Source organism: Raphanus sativus, chromosome 5, assembly GCF_000801105.2.
Source record: "Raphanus sativus cultivar WK10039 chromosome 5, ASM80110v3, whole genome shotgun sequence".
NCBI classification, from domain to species: domain Eukaryota; kingdom Viridiplantae; phylum Streptophyta; class Magnoliopsida; order Brassicales; family Brassicaceae; genus Raphanus; species Raphanus sativus.
Genome location: NC_079515.1, coordinates 19765375 through 19773411, shown reverse-complemented (window position 1 = coordinate 19773411; position 8037 = coordinate 19765375). Strand labels below are relative to the sequence as shown.

Below are 8037 nucleotides of genomic sequence, written 5' to 3'. Positions count from 1 at the left end.
TGCATGTGTTATACGCTGCTGAATATCTACTTCTGATTTGGCATTTTCAAAGCTTTTTCTTTTCTTCCGAGAGTTTTTTTTTTTTTGATCAAATTCTTCTGAGAGTATAAAATGAAAGAATTATGTCGTATGCGTTTCCTTTTTGGTCTAAAAACTGTTTGTGAAAGAGCTTGTCGGAAGATGATGGTCGTCTTGTTATAAACCATGGATCGATATGGACGCCTCTAGAATCTGCCACTCCATATATTGATTGGAAAATTACTATTACCTGATCATTTCATTTTGCTTCAGATTGGAGGTTTGCGGGTACAGTTCGAGTTTGGATATCCATTTAAATTTATTACACAAATTCAAACATTCCTGTAAAGAACACTTTTCTTCATGGAGATCTGAAAGAATATATATAGTGGAGCAACCTGAAAGGCTTGTTAGGATAGGAGAGGAGAAGATTGTGTGCAAAATAAAGAGGTATATCTCTACATATTGAAGCATGCTTCTAGGTAGCGGTACAGATGACTTGACTCTTACATGTTAACTAGGTGATAACCCGCGCCCTGCGCGGAGTGAATAGATTTTTAGAGATGGTCAAATTGAATTAATATAAATTATAAATATAAAATTCACTAAAAAAAAATTAAACTGATCTTCGATTTTATTTTTAAACTTGTGTATTAGTTTTACAATTTTACTTGGAACTTGTATCGTAAAAGTGAATCAATAAGAGTAAGCGGATACTAATAAAAAAATTATCATTTAAAGATACATAAAACATAGATATAGAATATAAAATTGTTATCATTAAAAAATCATAAATAAAAGATAAAACGAAACATAATAAATAATAAAACCATGCTGAAACAAAATATAACAAAACATAAAATGATTAAAAATTACTAAAAACTGCTGTGAATAGTGCCATTAGAATCCTTCATTTGCAATCCTATTATGAGGAATCCAAAAATCATTTTATCGAAAATTTAAAACATCATTGAACAAAATCTGTTAACAAAATGTAGTACCTCAGTCTAAAATCGTCGATTTCTGAAACATCATTGGACTCAAAGACAATTTTCGAAAAACCATCAATGTTAATAGTATTCTTCAATCGACCTTATTATGAAATTTTTTTAACAAAATGCACATATTAAATCAGCTATAACATATTTTCAATTAAAAAATAAAATAAATTATCTGCTCGCCAATGGTGAATCGGTGTGTGTTCATGCCTTCATGAAAGGGGGTATGTATACGTATTTGGCTGATTATGTCAATCAGAGAAAAATTGAAATCTCCCTAATTATGGCTAAATCCTGACTACAATCACGCAGTTTGAGGTTGAAGATAATTTAAAACTTTCCATGACACAGGTTATAAAATCACAAAGAACCTCTAATTAGGTAAATCATTTCATATATAAAGATAACTGTAATCAATTCATTTTTCTATTAAAACATTGTATTTATATCCATTTGATTTGGTTATGTTACCTCGGCATCAAAATCTTTCCAAATTTTGTTTAATAAAATATTAACCATAATCTAACATTCTCTATATAAAAAACCATCATTATGAATTGATATACAACCTGTGAATATCCAAGCAGAATCGGCAGACTTGAATTAAATCATTAATTTTATACACTTATACTCCACGATTTTCGCTCTAAGCATTTATAATTAGTATATTTAGTTTTTTTTCTTTCTTCGATTGTAATCATAAATATAGAGATTTTTCATTAATATAACTTCTATTTAAATTTATTTTATATTTACGATTGAATAAAATGCGTTGATACGACATAGTTAACTTTTTTTCAAGACATAACCTTGGTAGATAATATGTGAAGTTATATCTCATGAATAATACTTGAAATATTTTTCGGTGGATTAGTTTTATATATCAATCCGACGTTTGTCTTTATAGTAGTGACGAAAATATACAATATGTAGCCATATATTAACAAAGTATCTCTTTTCTAATTTTTAAATCATATACCAAGTATCCCTAATATTACCAATTATATGTCAAAGTCTACATCGAATTTTTAACATTTGCACCAAAAAAAAATCTACTTCGAATGGAACTCTTCATAAAATATTTAGACAATCTTAATTTATCTTATATTGTTTCATATCAAATTACCATATTTATCTTCCTTTGTTGTATAAGGATTTAGAGAAATATATATTTGTATTTATGATTGTACTAAAATGAGGTAACTGAATTGCTCATAGTTTGTAAAGGAGATGTAAGGATTTAACATATATATATATATTTTTCAAAGAATAATTGCATGATACCTATCAAAAATGGTAACTCTCAATCTAATATATGAATAAATGCATGATATGTTTTGAAAAAAGGAATCAATATGGAGTATTAAATTCATCTTTTGCATTGCACATGAAGCCATGGTCGACGATGATTAATAATAAGAGGATACTTACACATTTAGCTGAAATATGATAGAGTTTGATTTCAATTAGCTGGAATATTCTGTATTCATGGAAAGATCATTTTGTTTCTATCAGCTTCAGCCCTTATTATATTTATAAAAAGATGCTCGAACTTAAGTGGAGAAAAAAATATTAAAGGTTCATACAAGTAAATGAATCTTTCTGAAAGCTTGAATCAAGAACAGTTTTCAAACAGTCTTTAATAAGGCTGTAGTTCTACGTTTTGACAGGTTATTACGAAACGCATACGTTAACATTATGCAAGCGTACTCCAGCTTTAATAACGCTGATTTGAAATCACAGGAACTTTATTATTTAGTCCATATTAGTTTTTTATACATTGTTAAAAAATATTTATGGTTTATGAGCATTATTCATTGTTTCAGTATTTGATAATGGGGTACGGAATGTTGAGTATCCGAACTTTATATACATACAGTATCAGTAAATTTTCTTATATACATATAGTATCAGTAATTTTTTTTATATAATTGCACTTTAGAAATGAAAAGTGCAGTTACTATAAAACAAACCTACTAATAAATTTGTCTATTTTGAATAAGAAATGAAAAGCGCAATTATATATGAAAAAATTGGTCAACCTGAATTCTCACAACATTCTACGAAATGGTTTAATATGGAAACTACGTGACTTTGTTATATATGGAAAAACAAAATCAAACATAAATGATTGATTGAAAAATTAATCATCTTTTATTATCTTTAATGATAGTAACAATGATTCATATGTTATAACAAAATTTGGTTGATTTAACAATGGCAAAATAATGTAATTAGTCTAGTAATGAAAGGGTTTTATTAAGATAGGGGTGAGAGTGAATGTGAGGATGCCACCTAGGAAATGGCATTGTGTAAATAACACATCAAGTTAAGGTTGTTTTCTTTTAGTGCTCCTAAAATAATATATAGGGGATGTATGATTGTTCTCTTTATATGAAGTTCCTTGACAATCCTCTCATATTCTTTTTATTTTATGTTGATGATATGATCATCACCGGGAACAAAAAGGAAGGTATTGTTCAATTAAAAGGATTATCTGGAAATTAGTTTGAAAAAGATTTTGGTGCAGCAAAGATGACTTTGGGATTGAATTTCACATAGACAAAAAGATCATGTGAGATTTTGGCTATTGGACAGGCGTTACATAGAGAAAGCTTTAAAACATTTTGACATGTCGAGTGCAAAACTGGTTTCTAAACCTTGAATGAAACAATTGTACTTTCAATGTACTAGTGTCTTTAGACTGATAAGGAGATCAGAAATATGGCACAAGTTCATTATTCAAGTGCAGCTGGATGTTTGATGTATGGTAGGTGTGCGATAGACATGATCTATCACAAGTAACTAGTCAAGTAAAAAAGTACATGTTGAATCATGGAAAAGGCCATTGGGATGCTATAAAATGGATTTTTACATACTTGATAGGTTTACATACTTGATAGGTACAAGTGATTATGAGCTTATGATTGGATGTATAAAGTGTGGTTCAATTTTAGGATTTGATGATTCAGATTATGCAGATCTAAACAACAGGAAGTTTACTACAATGTATGTTTTTTTCTGTTCCAGGAGGACATTATCTTTGAAATATGCAAGACAGTATATTGTTGCAATGTCTACTATGGAAGCTGAATAAATAGCGCTGGGAGAGACAGTCGTCAAAGAAGCAGTTTGGGTCCAAAAATTAAGTGCATCATGCCAGGACAAACTATATAGTTTTGAAATTTCAAAAAAACATAGCGTTGCAACCTAATGAAAAGTTTTACTAACGAACAGCATAAGTTGGAAAATGCAGCATATATTGACCATGTTTGTTTATAACAAATAAGTTCAAGCATTTCTTAAATTTACTCAATGTGTTTCCCAATATTAAAAGCATTGGTTCTCTATAAAATAGATGAAATACAAAAGTTTTGAAGAGATTATTTGTCAAAACAAAATTTCTTATTTGCAACTTAAATCTCACTACAAAATAGTTTTATGTATGTATCAATCAAGCTTCCTTTCTTAAATTTCGTACCTTAAAAAACTAATGGCGGTTCACCACACACGAAAATATTGTTATTTTGGGTGTTTTAAGATCGGATAAGATTTAAACAAATACACTGGTTTTTTTTCTCGGCTATCTATTTGGTTAGACTAAATTTTAGTCAGATGAAGGGATTTTTCGAAGAGAATTTCTATTTGATTGTGTCTAATATATATCTGAGAAACTAAAACTTCTGGTCTTAGTCTAGTTGGTCCGTCCAATCATTCTCGTTCCAAAGTGTTGGAAGATGGGCATTCGGCCCATTCACGAGCTGGACATGAGATCACTAGGAAAAACTCCAACGACAAAATGCCGATTCAACAAATCAATAACCTAACGACACATGCAAGGAACATACGCCTAGAAGTATAGACTGAGCCGATCACCGATCAAATGCCTAAAATCTGCACAAGCAAAGGTACAATGATGATCGCAGAACTAACTCTCTGACACAATAACAACTATGAGGAAGGAAGAGTAGATCAAAAACGTATAAATAGAAGAGCATTCAATAAGGAAAGGGGACAGAGAAATATCGGGAAAACTAGAGAAATAATAGAAAGAGAAATAGCTTTGACCAACGAGTCAGTATTTACGACGACAAGTTCTTTCTTTCTATTTCCTTTCGGTTTTTTGTTTACACTTTGATAAATGAAACATTTATCCTATTTACATCCAATTACCATATTCTAAACTCCATTTCCAGATTTAGGATTTAACACAAAGAATATGATGCAGGTTCACCCACGCAAAGTTAATTACCTGTAGATTCCAAAAATTATCAATCTCTGAAGTAATAACTGTTCCATCGAAATGTAGTCATATCTACTAGATTTGAGCAGTCTGTCTCGAAGCGGATGAATGAGATCTTCATGTCTTTATATATAAAAGAGAGTTTGAATCTCTCCTAGGGTGTCCACCTAGGATTCCAGGTCACAAATTCAGCTCTTGAGAGAGCGACACCTGTCCAGGCCAATGATATTCTGCGTTTCATTTAATCTCTTTCTATTGTTTCCATGTGTTTTGTATGTTTCCTGGCTTTTCTTTCAATTTTTTGGGCTTTCTACTCTTCTAAGCCCAGAACGTTACCTCATCTCTTCCCGTGGTCGTCGAATCAGTTACCTAGCTCTAGCCGACTTTGCAAAACCTCCATTGAAACGCTTCACTCTGCATTCATACCAAGCAATAATTCTTCTCATTATTTCCTCCTATCCACGAAACCCACTACGTCCTACTTAATTTTCCTTTATTACCTTTTCTAGGTTTCTGATCTTATAAATAGGGATGAAAGCGTCACAAATCTCATCGCTTCTTAGCTTCTATGCTTTAATTTCTTTTTAAACCATTGTTACGACGATGGCAAATTATTTTTAGGTCGTTGTATGCAAACTGTTGTGGCGCCTCATCTTTGCTACTGGGAAGCCCGGAGAGTGAAGAAAAGTGGGGGAGTTTATGGGTACTTGCTACTTCTAGATGGGAAGGTTGTCTTACTAATTTTCAAATCGCCGTTTGATCCTTAATTCTCACTAACCAGGAATCCATCACAGTTCATCGTCTAAAGATGCCACCGCTGAAGAGCTAGAGCGCTCTGTGAATGAACGCCTCTCCAAACCTTATCGAGGATCATTGTTCTAGAGGCCCAGGTTTTGTATGATCCCTGACACTGTTCTTCATCAATGGCACATATTTTCTCTAATTCTAGCTTGCCCGGTTCACCTATCTAGCTTTCATATCTTAGAGCAGACCAGGGCCAGTTAAACAAGTTGCTCGAAAAGGAGAGGCAGAGAGCGGCAGAGAATACACAAGAGTATCTGGCAGCTAAGGAGGAAGCCGATACCCTAGAAGGTCGAGCAAACCAACTTGAAATGTAAATTAGGAAACTGCGGAGAAAACATAAGCAAGTGTTACAAAAAGGGCAGCTCCAAAACGAGCTTATTCAGAAGGTGCTACATAGTCTTACAGAAGAAACAATCACTTCAGACTTTCAGACTCTGTGCCTCTGAGTAACTCTGCCTTAATCTTCATGAATCTGCTTCTGAGTTGTTGATGCAGTTGGGAGGTATAACAAAATTACGTTCTGTTTCAATATCTGCAACATCAAGGATATGAAAGACGAAGGAATCTATCCTTCACAAGCATGTGCTGTGTTTTCTTATTTCATAAGTTGGGTTAAAAAATTTAATATATAAAAAACTATCATGTTTGCTATCGTGAATAACCCCTTTTTACATAGATCAGGTTAAAAATGTATAGTTAGCTATAAAAAACCTGTCACTCCTCACTGTAATCATCGTACAAGATAGCGTCTCTCGAGCCTGGAGAGAAGAGCGACAGTGTTATGCTGGTGCGGAGAGGTGAAAGGTGTAACTGTAACGTCTGCTGTTTTGTGCTATCAAGGAGTCCCACCGGATCTGTGGCAGCCTCGGGGAGATGGAGTTTCCTCTAGGTTTATGTATCAAGTGTTAATATTGATGAGTTGATTTTCTCCAATAACGATATATTGTCATCTTTCAAACAAATATAAATCTTTGTCTACCAAAAATAAACCCACCTCATGAGACATCAGTATTCATTAGTTTAGTATATTTATTTATATACATATAAAAAATAGTCTTTTCTTCTTATGACACCTTATCAAGTTGTTTATAAACTTAACACTTTTGTCATAATTTATTACATATTAGTTAATTGTTTTAAAATTTTCATCTTCTTATTATTTAAACTAAATCTGTTAACAAAAAAAATTAAAACCCCTAAACCATTATAATTAATATTTTATTTTAAAATCAAACAAAAATTTAGACATTGATCTTTTTGTTAACAAATAATCATTTAGTGAAATATATAATATAATCTTAAAATAAACAAATTCAACAATATGTTAAGCAAATTCATTGGAACAAAAATATAAATCAATCTACGGTATAACATAATAACTTATAATTAATACATAATAAAAATAGTTTTTTTCATAAAAAGGTCTATAGAGAATAAGATATAAAATAGATTAATTAACATTTAGTGATGCTACATAATATTATTTAAGTTTAATGAAAATTTTAACAAAGATATTATAGTTTAGTAAAAAATGACACAATATTTAAACATATTCAAAATAAATAGAGATTGGAAAGTAGAAAAACCTATTTATCATTTTGTTTTTATTTACGTTTCATCAAACCTAAGCCAAAGGAAAAGGTGAATCTCACTAAAATAGTTTTCCATTTTTAGGTAAAAAAGATAAAACTTAGGAAATAATTAGCAAAAAAAAGAGAAATGATCCAAACAACAGATAATGAGTAATAAATAATCAAAAAAATATTTAACAAATATCAATTACGAAAAATAAAATAATAAGATACACCAAATAAAACAAAAAATGGTATTAATAATGAAACTTGATTTTGATGGAAATTTAGTCTACAAAAAATAATTTAGTAAAAGTACATAATTTAAGATCATTTCCAACCCAATTCACCTGTATTCTTCTTATAAAATAGAGATTGCTATTTTCACCTCTATATTTAGAGG

General features: G+C 30.9%; 1 long non-coding RNA gene across 1 annotated transcript; it reads left to right on the top strand.

The window, feature by feature from the left end:
• Nucleotides 1-5550: 5550 nt before the first annotated feature.
• On the top strand, nt 5551-6594 carry LOC130512742 (uncharacterized). Its single transcript, XR_008946331.1, has 3 exons — nt 5551-5987; nt 6054-6149; nt 6250-6594. It is a non-coding gene; the product is annotated as an uncharacterized LOC130512742 (long non-coding RNA).
• Nucleotides 6595-8037: the final 1443 nt, after the last annotated feature.